Source organism: Ciconia boyciana, chromosome 13 (assembly GCF_034638445.1).
Source record: "Ciconia boyciana chromosome 13, ASM3463844v1, whole genome shotgun sequence".
Classification (NCBI taxonomy): domain Eukaryota; kingdom Metazoa; phylum Chordata; class Aves; order Ciconiiformes; family Ciconiidae; genus Ciconia; species Ciconia boyciana.
The window spans coordinates 973405-987246 of record NC_132946.1 but is presented as its reverse complement, the minus strand read 5'-3'; positions in this window follow the sequence as shown (position 1 = coordinate 987246).

Here is a 13842-nt window from a genome sequence, read left to right as displayed (position 1 = left end):
CTAACAGATACAAGCTGCCGTTAGAGGGCTAGATGCACGCAGCCCGTCCCGCGCTCCTGGTTTAAAGTGCCATGGAAAAATGGGAGCAGGGAAGAGGGACGGTGCGTGCGGGGAGGAGCGAGGGCGGCTCAGTCGCTCCCTCGTCCCGGCGTCTCTCCTTTCCCCGAGCTTTCACCCTCCTGCCCAGCGAAAGCTGCTGCTGCAGCTGTGATGGAGGGGCGGCTGGCAGGGCGGGAGGCAGTGCGCGGAGGCAGGCACTGCCTGGGCACGGCTGGGAAGGCAGCGGCGTAATTTGGATCCGTTCACGGCTATCAGTGCAGCGTGAAGAACCTGCCAGAGCCACAACACCCCTGTGAGCCCATCTTAAATGCTTCTGGCCTCGATTACTTTTAGACAGCCATGTTTTTCCTATTGGTACGGGCAGAAATGAATCCACGCCCAGCCCTGGGATTAGTTTACCCAGCTCCGGCTCTGGCTCCCAGAACGGGAGGGGTTTTGCTTTCGTGGTCGCTGGCTGGGAGAGAACCTCCTTTGGCTCGGGGTCCGCTCTCTGGCCTCGCCGGCCAGGGCAGGGGCTCAGCCCCACCTCGGATACCCAGCCCTGGTGCTCAGCCCCTGGCACGACCGGAGCTCCACGAGCTCTGTGTCCCACAACAAACCCAAAGGCGGGGGGTCAGAGAGCCGGGGCACGCTCGGGGGTGCAGCCCCGCCGCCGGAGCGGGACCCGCAGCGGCTGGTGCCCTGGCCGGTGCTGGAGCACCCGGCGGGGAGGTAGGGCTCGGAGGAGCTTTCTCACCGTGCCAGGCTGACCCTAAGCGCTGCTGTAAGGTACATTAAATTACAGCCAACGGCAAACCGTGATCACCAAATCACTCATTAGTTTGGTGGAATTACCGGCTGGCACGGGAGCCGTTCTCAAGGTGATTTGGGATGCGACTGATTTGGATTTTAAAAAATTTTTAAAAAGGAATTTTAAGGTTAGACAAGGTTCTGAAGGGAGAGAAAAAAAATTAATGCCTTTCAGGAGTTACAAAAATGCTGCCTGTGTAATTCATGTATAATTCAATGAATTCCAGAGTAGTTTGAATATTTAAATTATGTATGATCAAAGCAATAAAGAAATCTGCATTTCCTCACTCCCAGCCCCCCAGACATAATGCTCCCAAGTGCCCCCTCCCCAAAAGGCAGCTCCTCGCTTCCACACTCCCAGATCTATTGAGCCTCATTGCTCCAAAGAAATTGAGTTCGACTGGAAAAATACGGCCGTCAAGTGCAACCGCTGTTCTTTAATAAATCCGTGATGCATTGCATCTCCAGCCAGCGCCGTTGCCAGGGCGATGGTCATCGCCGCCACCGCGGGGCAGGCCTGGGGAGGGGTGATGGGCACGGCGCGGGGGCGAAGGAGCCCCCGGCACGGGCAGCCCCACGCTGCCTGCAGTGGCTGGGGAGGCAAAGCTCCCGCAGGGGAGGATGGCGGCAGGCAGCCGAGCTCCGACCCCCGGCACAAGAGGATGGAGGGGTCTCGTCCCCCACCGCCGCCTTTCCGGGGTCTGCAGAATGGCAGCTCCTGCGTTTCTCCGCGGGCCCGGGGGTTGTTGGTCCCGTCCTCCAAGCCCCCGTGGATGTGTCCATCTCCTCTCCCGGCTCCTCCGCTCCTGGGCCGGGACGCGGCAGCTCCCCTCCTCTGGCTGCGGCCGTGGCCAGCCGGGCCAGGAAAAAAAGGAAAAAAACCAACAAAATGCTCCCTCTGCCCCTCCCCCTGCCCCCTCTCCAGATGCTGTAAATTTTCATTAGTATTCTGTAATTTAATGATCTATTCCCAAGAGAAAATTAGTCTTCAATTTACAAAAAAATCCCTGTTAATTTAAGCATAATAGTAGGAGAGCGATGCGAGTGTTGGAGCCCCATCCTGCATCTCCCGCTCCTCCCTCTCCGCAGCCTTGCAAAGGGCAATTACGAGGGAGAATTTTAATAAGACACTAAAGTCCATTTGAAATCTCCCGATGAAGACTGCAGAGAGGTTCCTGGGGGCAAGAAAAGCAATTTCCTCCTGAAACAAGAGGTTATCCTGAGCCAGGCAAACACACCGATTCAGCTGAAGGTTGACGCTGAAAGCCCGGGAGAGGCAGGAACGCACCCGCTCCCCCGGATGGCAGCCGCCACTGAGCCGTCCGGCTTTTAAAATGTCAGCCGGTCCCAGGCCCTGCAGCATCCTCTGCAGAGCTGCCCGCGGCGGCAGGCCCCCGGGTTAGAGAGGTGCCGGCTCGCGTCTGGAGACGCTGCGGGTCCCTCCGTGCAGACCCAGGCTCCGGGCTCCGTGCCCGCCTGCCCTGCCGGCGCTGCCCGCCGTGGGCCGGGGCCAGAGCGTCTGCCCCCCGCTCCCTCGCCCTGCTCGTGCCGAGGGTGACGCGTAAATGCTGAGCGTCAGCCGGAAGCCATCTCCTCTGCAGATATTGAGATGGATGATGGTGGCTTTGCTCATTAGAGGCTGTGGCAAAGGGTAGGTGCTGGGAGTCTCCGTTCCGGGGAAGAGCTGCAAGGGGAGTTCATTAACTTGAAAAATTGGGTCCAGAGGGCTCATTTGTCTGATACCGGTTCACTGTTTTTTCTAGTAATGTGGAAAATGAGGGAGGGGGATCTGAGCCTCTTCTCAGTGACCAGCTCTTTGATTTACCCCTTTCTCATTCGTGTCCTCTCTTTCAAATTGCCTTTAATACTGTTTATTTTCCGTAGGTCTTAAGGCTATCCATGTGGAACATAACCCTTTGCTCCCATGATACTGCGCTTACGGGGCAGATCAGACACTGCCACGCGTTTTTTTTATCCCAGCACCACAGGGATGCTCTCTGAGGGGCCCATGACACTACCCTGGGCAGGCCAGGGTGGTCCAAGAGCAAAGCCTGGGGAGGGTGAAGGCGGCTTTTGGCTCTTCGTCTATCTCGGCAGCCACAGGCTGCTGCCGGCGGGCCAGGGAATGGGGGGGTCAGGGCTTAACGCCCTGGCCCTGTCCCAGCCTCGACTCTCACCACGGTGGATGCCACCGTCCACCGCGGTCTCGGCACGGCACCCGCTGCAGGGTGTTGCCGTACGGGCTCGCTCCCTGCTTTTCTGCAGGAGCCTGGTTTGTGTCCCCCCCATTGCCTCCCCTCGTTCCCCGGGGTCGTGGCAGGCGGCTGGCGGGCAGAGCCTGCTCCGAAACGTCAGACGCGGCCGATCCCAGAGCTCCGGCACGACTGCTTGCACGGGGAGGTGCCAGAGGCTCTCCGGATGGAGAGGCTGTAACGTCAGCTGAACCCTTACTTGGTGATTTCCCTTGGTTTTCTGAGCGAATTCTCGGCAGAGAGGGCTGAAGGACACCTCCCCATTGCAAGGCGGCCAGCCCCGAGCTGCGCAGCTGCAGAATTCCCCGCAGACCCACAGCTGCCTTCCCAGGGCTTGCCCCGCGCAGGGGCTTGCTGCCAGACTCATCCGTCTTGAGCACCACCCCTGTGGCAAGCCGGGCTTGCGGCAATCCCGCTGGCCGCACGCCGTCTCCTCGGCACCCCCGTGCCGCCGGTGCCCAAGCCCGTGCCGGGTCCGGCTGAACTCCCTTGAAGGTCGGGCTGAGCTCTCGCTGCCTTCCCTGGGCGCTGGCTAGCAGAGGCAGAGCCGCTGCCGCGAGCCCCCGGCGCTGCAGCCGGGCCGGATCAGCGCCCGGACCAGGGCTGTCGCGGCTCACGGGACGCGCACGCTCTCGCTCCAGCCGGCGTTGCAGGGCAAGGTGCTGGCGTGCCTCCCTCCACCCCGCCTGCAACAAAACCGACGATTAATAAAAAGCGTTAACAGCAATCACGTTAATTGCATCGAGCTATTAATAACGGCAGAGTTGTCAAACCACAAATATCTGAGTGGAAGCCTGGAGCAATCCCCTGCCGATGCCTGCCCCGGCCCGCGGCAGGTAAGGAGTCGTCTCCTCTCTCGGACCTGAAGAGGAGGACTCGCTTTTAGCCGAGCTCCCGGGGAGAAGGTGGAGGCACGGGCTCGGCCACGGGAGGCTGCCGAGCCCCGGCCAGCATTTCGGCCTCCCGTCAAACTAGGGTTTAGCATCTCTGCCGACTGACACAGATGTAAACAGTGTTCTCTTCACAGCCAGCCATTCCCCGCGATGTTGTTAAATTAGAAGGGAAATCTATTTCCTGTTTAAAAAAAAAAAAGTGAGCGAACTCAGTGTTAAATATAGATATATGATATGTAAATGACTCTGACAACTGAGTGAATAAAAAATGAAGGTTTAAATTATTGAAGGGTAGGAGGAGATGGCGCATGCAAATAGCATTAATGTGGAAAGAGGCAGCCCTCTGAACAGGGAAAGGAGGTTTTGAAACATAATTATTTCTTTTAAGAAAAAGGCTACATGTTAAATAAAAGCCAACAGAACCGGCACATGTTTATTTCAAAGGCCTTTCTTTCCATCCTGTCACTTTGTTCTCCTGGCATTTTTTTTTCCCCCTGCAAAGCAATGAGAGAAACTGAAGGCTACTGAATATTTTAGCTTTAATTAAAATAAGATAAATTAAGTTTTGATTGCTACACGCGAACAAATGAGTCCCAGAGATGGCCGATCGCAGGCTGCTATTGCGAGGGCGGGGAGAAGGTGTTCGCTAATTGATTTAGTGGGGCCGGGGCTCTTCGGCCTTCAGAGCCATTGCAATCGCATCCGGGTTCATCACAACCCCCTGGAAACGGTGATGACTTTCAGCACGTTTGCAGAGATAGCACGGACTTAATTTAAATGGAAAGATACCTGCCTTGAGATGTCAGCCTGCCGGAAGGAGTTAATTACACTTAAACCGTGAAGTCGCTCTGGCTGCCTTTGCTCTCGCTTCCCCGCGTGTTGCAGAGACCGGGGCTGGAGAGGCTGAGCTGGCTCCCTGCCCGCGGCCGCCACAGGGCCAGGCTGCAGGAGCATTAGCGGTTCGATATTGAAAATAGAAAACTAGCTGGTTATTTTTATCGGCGGTAAAGCTGACAAGGAATTCTGGCGGAATGAGCACTCTGCGAGCGCAGTAAATGTCTTCATTACCTTCCGCGCAGCTAATATTTATGCCTCTCCGACCCTCTTCAGGACTGACAGGGCAGGTTACGGGTTTCCTTTTCCTAATTCAGTACATGATGGCTTGGGACGAGTTGTTAAAGCTATAGATCAAAATGTCATTTATTAGAAAAGTGCCTCCCCGGGGATTCTTATCCTTCGTTTATTATTTGTCGTGTGCTGACAGTGTGCTCTGTTCTGTCTAATCTGTCTTTCTAGCTATTTATATAGCCCTCATCACGGCAGCACCTGAGTGCCTCCCATTGCTTAAAAAATGATGTGATGTCTCCTGCTCCCTTCCCTGCTCCGCGAAGCCAGCGAGGGCTTTGGGATTTATGAAAAGTGCATGGGATTTATTTTCCCATTCACTTCTGAGTTATCAGCGGTGAATGGCCCACCCCGTCCCCCACGGGGCTCGGCGGGGTGATGTGCGGGAGCTCTCCCCACTGCCCGGGACGCTGCTGTCACAGGCGCTGTCACAGAGCAGAGACCTCCGGGTGGCCTTGGTGTCCTCCGCGTCACGTCAGTCTTCACTGGCTTTAGCCCCTGCCCGATGCGGGCCTCGGGCAGGCAGAGGTGAGGGCAGGGGGTGCTTCCAGCCCGCAGCGGGGGAACCCCACGTTTTCCCCGCCCAGCCGGTGCCTCAGCCCACATCCCGGCAGAAGGCAGGAGCCGTTCGCACCGACTCGCAGGCGATTCGGACGGGACACAGGAGCAGTTCCTGTGCTTTAAATGATAAATTACCCTGCACCGATACCAGACGCACGAATCGTGTTCATCACCACAAACCATTTAGGAGCAGCCCATCGGCCAAAATTTGTTGAAATAATTCTGCATAGCCACCGCTATATCTTTTTGCAGATAATCTGAGAGCTCTGCAGGGGCTGGATGTGCTGAATGGGTTGCTCGGTCTGTATCGCCGCCCGGGCCAGTCCAGCGGGGTTTGTGCCTGCTGCATTAACCGATTAAAGCAATTCCTCCCCCCTGCAGACAGCTTTTGCATTGATGAAACGAGGAGGGAAGAGAATTCGTCCTTGAACACCTCCCCCCCCCCATTTTCAGCGTCTGCTTGAAGGATGCCATTCATTCTGCTTGTCCTCTCCTTAGACTAGCAAATACCCGCGGAAGCTGTGGAAGCTGTAGGTGCACACATATCTTTCTGCCACAGACTGGCTCTAATTTGCTTAGGCAGCATAAAGCTCTCCGTAGCAGACGAAGGCGGCACTGACAATGCACTGACAAATCCTGCCGTGCTTGGGAGAGACTGCGATTTTGCCATTGAGACTTATTTGCAGGACTCTACGGCCAACCCCACCAGTCCGGGCACCTTCCAGACAGTGCCCGACACATCCCTGCGCTGCAGCACCGACCTCGCTCCCACCGAAGCCAGACCTGCCCGGCGGGGCCTTGCGGGGCTCCATGAAGTTTTTGGCAAAGCTCCCTTCTCGGCTCTAGGACGTCCTCCGTAGGATTTCTATCTCACCTTTAAACACTTTCTGCTACTTGAACCTTCACCCTGGGGAAGCTCTCCCTCGGTCAGTCCGTAAGGATGCTGCCCTTTTTACTTCTCCCCATGGTATCCGAGTACGCAGCCAAAGGGTGTGCTTATACAGCTGGGGGGGGGGGGGGAGCTAATAACCGCCCACGGCTACAACAGGGACTAAACCCTGCCTTTCTAACGATCTGAATGTATAGAACTCAGAGTTCAGCACAATCCTCAGGGGGTTCAGGGCTCACCTGCTGTTTCCCATAGTTTTTCCACCCACAGGCTGACACTTGGAGATCGGGCTTCCCCGGAGGGCAGCCCCTCTCCTGCCCGACCTGCCCTCACTCTGCCCCATCCCGAGGGTCTCTCCTCTGGACAGCCGCCACTGCTGCTCTCCTGTGGGCATGCGGCAGCCTCGATTCTCTGCTTTAACCCGGAGAGCTGCACAGAGTTTGGAGAAAGCGCTTTTCCTCCGAGCTGAGACTCTGCTCTGTTCTGCCCAGGTGAGAGCTACCGTTGATCTTCTGTGACCGACCCATTCATAGCTGAGCCGCCCTGTTCTCCCGCCTGGTCCCTTGGTCCGGGGAGCACGGACGAGGGCCGTGGTGCGGCACCTCACCGGGCCAGCCCGGTGCTCGCCGGCTGTACAAGAACCCCCAAGTTTCCACCTTTCTGTTTAAAGCACTTGTGCTTTCTGAGAACCCCCTCCTCTGTCCTCGCCCACCAGGACAGCCCAGGTCCCAGGCACCGGCATGACGAAGAGCCGGCATCTGGTCCTGCCCGCGGGGTGCGAGCCCCTCTCCGGGGGGTTCAGCCGGGCGCAGGAGGGACCCGTGCCCCGTCTCTCAGCTCCGGTGGCTCCCAGTCCATCCCAGTGTGGGTCCTCTCTTCCCCTGGTTTGGCTGCCGTGTCTCCATGGCAACGCGCTCTCCCTGCCGCAGAGGCATCCTTGGCTCGACGCTTCCAGCGCCGCATTTGTATTCCCAGCCTTTGTCTCCTGCTCGGCGCTGGCAGCCGGCCAGGCCAGGCATCCATTTCAAAGCAGCCTTTGTTTTATTGGTGAAATAGCTGGTCAGAAATATATGTGATTTAATCAGGGCGAGAACACTTTGTTTCTTTGCTTTCCTTCTTCCCCCCAGCCAAAGCGCAGTTGCTCGGCGGAGCTGGCTGTTACCTGCGCTCGGGGAAAAGCCCCGCAGACAGCAGATCGCCCCGCTAAGAGCCTGCGAAAATGGGTCTGCACCAGCCGCGGTGTGTCGGACGGGCAGGAGCAAGCGGGAGGAGACATTTTCTTTCTCTCTCCCGCTACCTAGGCACATCTGAAATGTTCTTTCACAGTCAGACGTGTCATTTTTCAGAGCAACCCTGTCCACGAGGGTTCAGATACAGCTGGATTTGCTCAACTGCAAAGCCCAGTAGCTGAGAGCCCAGTCCCTGGGCAGGGGAGAAAGCTGCTTGGAGCGAAAGAGGAGCCCAAAGCCAGGATCCTGCCACCAGCTCGCTGCTGCTTCCTCCTGCGGCCGCCTGCTCCCGCCGAGGGAGGCAGGGCTGAAGCCAGCTTGCTGGAGGGTGTGATCCATTAATTGCAGTATCCATCCTTGTTTCTAGGGGAGTTCAAGGCTTAGAAAATGTGATGACATTACACGTCTGCTTATGCGTGCAAAGATATATGCAAAAGCATGCACGTGCATACGTAGGTATATTGATGCAGGTTTAGTGGAGACCTTGGCTTCCAGGCACTGTGGTCCTTGGTTCTGGGCGACCTGCTCCCTGGAGGTCCCTCCCCAGGGCTTGGGGAGGCAGCCAGGAGGGGACACAAAAGGGAGCCCCAAAAGAGGGCAATGGTCTGTCATTGCTGAGGTGCTGGTGCTCCCCAGGGCCGCCCTGTGTGCTCTCAGAGCATGAAGTGAGGCAGGAGGAAAAAGGAGAGGATGACTGCAGAACAGTGAAGGCTTTGTTCAGGGCAGAAGCAGAAGCCGCCTATCTTAGCCTTGTCCAGAAATAAAACATCTCCAGGAGCAGCCTGTCCTCTGATAAAGGTGTCCTTGGAAGGCTGTAGGAGCTGGGCGGCCAGTCCCACGACGGCACCTGCAGGGAGCTTATCCGGCAGCAAGAGGAGGAGGAGGAGGAGGAAGGCTTCCAGCCCTGGGAGGACCTGGAGGAGTGTCCAGGAGCGCGGGGCCAGTGATGGGCACGGCGGCTGGAGCACTGCAGGTGGGCTGCCAGGGAAAAACAAGAGCAGCTGATTTAAAAAAAGCCCAAGTGAAAAAAAATAAGCCTTTTGTAAGAGACGTCAGTGAAAATAGACAAAAATGAATTAAATACTTGGGATATACTCAGCAATTTTTGTCAAGTCAACACAGATTTGGAATGAATTAGATTCATGCACAGCACATCTGGTAACAGGGAAGGTAGAGATGTCAGTGTCAGTCCAGAGCAGCAGACCTCAAGTCTCTCCTCTATTATCAGAATAACTCTGGAGTCTGTTTTATGTCGTGAATCTCCACTGTCCTGCAGTGATATGTGGACGTACCAAATAACTATATTTGCAGGTGTGTTTAGGAGCAATTTAAGTAACCAAGACTTTAAAACTAGTGTTCTTTGAAAACTAATCTCCAGACAACTTGTGTCCTCAGCCGATGTGCACAAAATCAGTAGCATGATGCAGCTTCTTAAGGCATTGGATGCCTGGAGCAAACATCTCTCCTGCCCAGGAGGCAGTGGGGAGATTCGCATATGCCCAATCTACAAAGGATACTGTTCAGACCCACTGAGTGTCTGGGCTTGATTTCTGGACTACAAATCCAAATACCCGACCAGCTGCAGGGGAACAGCTAGCTCTGTCTGTCCAGACTCACGCTGGGTCTTCTGCCCTGCTGCTATGGGAAGCAGCTGGGACAGGGACTTCTTCAGCCTTGGGCCACGTCATCCACAGCCTGGCTGCTGCTGAGCGCTGTTGCAGCTGGAAGTGAGCATGAAGCTATTGGCCTCAAAGGTCTCGCAGGAAAGACCTTCCATCTCGCTAAACCTCAGACAGTCTTCTAAGTAATTTACTGCATCGTTATGGCGGCACATAAACCACGCTAGCATTACAGCTCCTGTGACACATCTCACCGGAGTCACGGTGTCATCAGCCTAAATGTGTTTCCTACGTCCTAGCTTAGGAAACTGCACGCTATCCGGCTCTGCGTGTGAGTAATTGAAGGGAATGCTGCGTGCTCGTCCTCTGCAGCCCGGCCCCGTGACTCCCCTCCCAGGCGTGCGGGGTACGGCGGGGAGCGGGTCAGTCTCCCGGCAGGATCGGGGCAGAGAGGCACCTGCAGGGACAGCTCAGCTCTTTGGTAGCCCAAACTGCCCCCGAGTGACCGTCAGAGAGGCTGTGTGGCTACTTCCCGGAGCACACGTGCAAAGCAGGCTTGGTTTGGCTTCCAGCCGCAGTCTCACCCAGGACTGCTCATCTTTGTAACAGCAAAAGGAGAAGAGCCTGTCTCTGACAGAGGGGAAGCCGCGCTGCTGCTGGCTGGACCGCTCTGACGGGGCAGTGGATCTGAAAAGGAGAGGTCAGGAAGGAGGCAGAGGCAGCGGTGAGCCCCCTGGTAACACGTGCAGGCGTGCCCCATTTCTTCATGATGGCCAAGACAAATCCAGGGTTTGAAGGTCTTCTTTAAAGGGAAGCCTGAGAAAAATCATAATTCTTAAAAAATTAGTGTTATACCAACAAAGGTCCATGCTGGCCAGTGGTTATCACCCATTTTAAAAAAGCAGCCAGCCAGCCACATTTCTCGTCCCTGGTCTATCAGCCTGCGGGTACCAAAGTCTGGGGCACGGGGTCGGGGTACCTCGGCTCTCTTTCCCTTGCTGATCTGGAGATGTGTGCCAGGCTGGGACTGAGGCTCGCGGCTCCGCGTCAGAGCGATGCCGCCCATCACCGGGGTCCTACCACGCAGGCGGTGGCTGTGCCGGGCTGCCGGAGGGGAGCCCTGCCCACGCCGCGGCAGGCGGCACACCGCAAACAGGGCTGCGGCAGCGGGGACAAATCTGGAAAAGCTAATTGGAACAGGTAATTCAGATGTGGGATTTTTTTCCCCAGATTCCCAGATACATACTTATAAATGTTCTTAAGTGAAAGAAAAGCATAGCAAAGCAACTACACCTCAGCAGAGCTCCTGGGACGTGTATGTATGTCTGGAACAGGGAGCCATTTTACAGAGCCAGCAGCGAGCCAGTTCTTATGTATAAATAACCGTACAGTGCTACTTCTGGGAGCATTTGTTTGTCATTCCAGACACTGTAAGTGATTGCATTCATTCATTGCAGCCTGTCGTACAGCGCATCCTCTCACACCCCAAAGCCTCACAGCTGATCCTACCTGCTGTGGAAGATGCGCAATATCAGATCATTGCTGGACTGATTAATAAATAATAATTAGGATAAATTAAAGCAGCTTCTTTAGGCTAACATGCTGCCCTTAAAGAATTGTCTCAGCCTCTGACTAGGTAAGGAATTAGCTGGCTGGCATTCAGAAGCACAATGCAAAATCTTGCCTTTCATTTGATGGCCAAAACCAACCGCTGCATTGAAGCCTCACGCCTCAGCCACTGTCACCCATAGGTGCGAAAAGCCCCTCTGGATTTGTACAGATGGAAAGAAGCCAACCCAGGTCAGTAGGACCAGAGCCTAGATTCTGCATAGACCTGAGGGTTAAAGTCACTTTTCCTAAAGCTTAAACTTGTTTGCATGTCTCCTGCCTTGGAAAGGTGATGAGAGAAAGTTACTTTAATTATACATCAGAGGAAATAAGCTATATAGTAAAACTTTATTTAAGTCACATTTGGGGATTTTTTGCTCTTCAGTACACGCTGCAACCTTTGCAAACATTAACGAATGAAGGTGCACCGCGTGTTTATGAACTGTTGTTGACTAGGATCGCGTACGGCTGGGAGAAGCGGGAGCACAGGAGTTCCGAGTCGCACAGAAAGATCATGGCGGGTGCCAGCCATGGACCAGGCACGACAACTGCTGGAGGTGCCTCCCTGGCAGCACCGAGCCCTTGCATGAGGACACTTCCCCACCTGGAGACAGGCCCAGGAGGTAACAAGTGCCAGAGCTCATGCTGCGGTCTCTGGTGCTGCTCCATAGCGTGTGTCCTGGCCCCATTTTATATCTCTCTAATTAGGAAATTCAGCAGATGAATTGCTTTTCTGAAGCCTAAACCAGAGAATATTGCTGGCACAAAAAGAAACGGTCTGTGGCAGAGTAGAAATCATCTGTGCTATTGTCAGCGAGAAGTGCAAAAGAAATAGGTGAAATCTGCTGTTAATCTGGTATTGTGTGGAGAAAGGGCAGTTGTCGAGTTAGACGATCAATAAGCATTGATTACAAAGAGGCTTACTCCTGTTAAACATGACGGAGGACAGAATAAATATACATAAACAACAGCACCTGGGCAGGCAGGGTGTGCGTCCCCCGGGGCGGAGGCACGAGCTGCCCGGCTGCGGGCGCAGCGCGTCCGCGGTCCTTGCCCCAGGGCAGCGCAGCCTCCCGCGTCGGCCCACGAGGGCCCTTCCACGTTGGTGACCGCTCCGGTACTCCGGCCGCTCCCGTCCCTCTCCCGTGACGCCGGTGGCTTCTCTGGAGAACTGGCTCACGTCTCTCTCGCCAGTTCACCAGCCGGGATCAATCCTGGCGGAGGGGCCTGAGCTCTGCCGTGGGTGTAGCTGGTGGGCTGTAGCAGGGGAAGCCATTTTCTCCACGAACGTCAGTGTTTGCAGGAGTCTGTGGCAAATTATTGGGACTGGAGGGCGAGAAGAAGGGGGGAAGCACTTTTCCCTGCACACGTCGTCCACATCTTCTTGCTGGTGGTGAAGAAGGACAGGGGTTTGTAGCTCTGTGGGCTCTGCCCCACTACCTTCTGAAATTGTCTTTTTATTTAGCAAAAACCTAGAAACAAGCTAGAAAGAACCACGCCTGTGAAAGAGACGCCAGCACACAGTGACCCGGCAGACTCCGCATGGGCAAGCTCGGCCGAGCCGGCCGCAGCGGCAGGTGATGCCCGGGGGACGGTGGCTGGACCCCGCCGCTGCGGCAGCGTCTCGAGGGGAACCTCCGGAGCCGGGGGAAACTCTCCTACCAGCCTCCATGAGCAATTTGGACCGGGCCGTATTCGCTAACGCCTGAGCGGTGCGGAGCGCAGGAACTGGCAAAAAGGGAAAGGCGCAATGAGCCCATCGGTGCGATTTTCTTTTGAAGTGCAATGCAGCCCTGGTAAATAAATAAAGATTGGAAACGTCTATTGCACTGCACCACTTAAGAGACCAGGGATGCGAGGACGGCGTAATTGGCTGGATGCAGAGTGAAATCCAGGCTCAGCGATTCCATTTTGCGGTTGGCAGCCTTCCCGAACACAGATCAGGGAAAGCGAGTTGGACTAGCTTTAAAACAGAGGGAAATTCTTTATCTTTTATAATTTTTTGCTGATTTAAAGGGTAGGATTAAATTCTCATTTAATAACCCCAAGTGCCTGCTCTCCCCTGCTCTCATCACTCTGTGTAATGGTGATAATGCTGGAAAGGCGCTGGGAGCCTGGAGGCAAGGCAGTGATTTCGCTTCTCCTGAGCACAGATCCAATGATTGTTTGCTGCTGCAGCCTGCGAAACAGGCACCGACTGTTTAATCATGAGCCTTAGCATAAGAGTGTCCTAGCTGTTTTCCAGGTCTGTTTGGAAGGCAAGCCGAACACTTTCAGTTAGCAACTTCCGACTTTGTGTTTTTTCCTCCTAATTACGGATCCTACAGAGACTCAAATGTTCCTCACTAACGTAAATAGTCCGGTTGACTTAACGGAGCGACTCCTGGGCAGGCATTGTTTTTATGAGTAAGCACGGCCTGTTCGGTACCTTTATATCGCCACCGCTTACCGTCGGCTGAGCTATTTTTCAATAGCTCTAAAAATGCATCCTGTAAATAAAGCCTCTACAATGAACAAGGAAAGGAGCCTCCTAGCAGAGTAACACACAGAGCCTCTGTTAACGAGAAGACTGTTTTCCCTTGTCTGTCAGATCAGCTCATTTAGATTATTTAAGTCAAGTGCAATTTTGAAAACAATCTGTTTTGCTCATGACAGCGTCTTCATTCTGTATAATGATGCTGAATGTAACAAGCGGCAAAGGGTTACTGACGGCAAATTCTCCACATTCCCAGGCCTGCACTTCTCACATCGCCTTATAAAAGCAGCCCCTTGCTTTATTTTCCCCAGACATTAAGCAGCGAGTATTTTCTAACATGT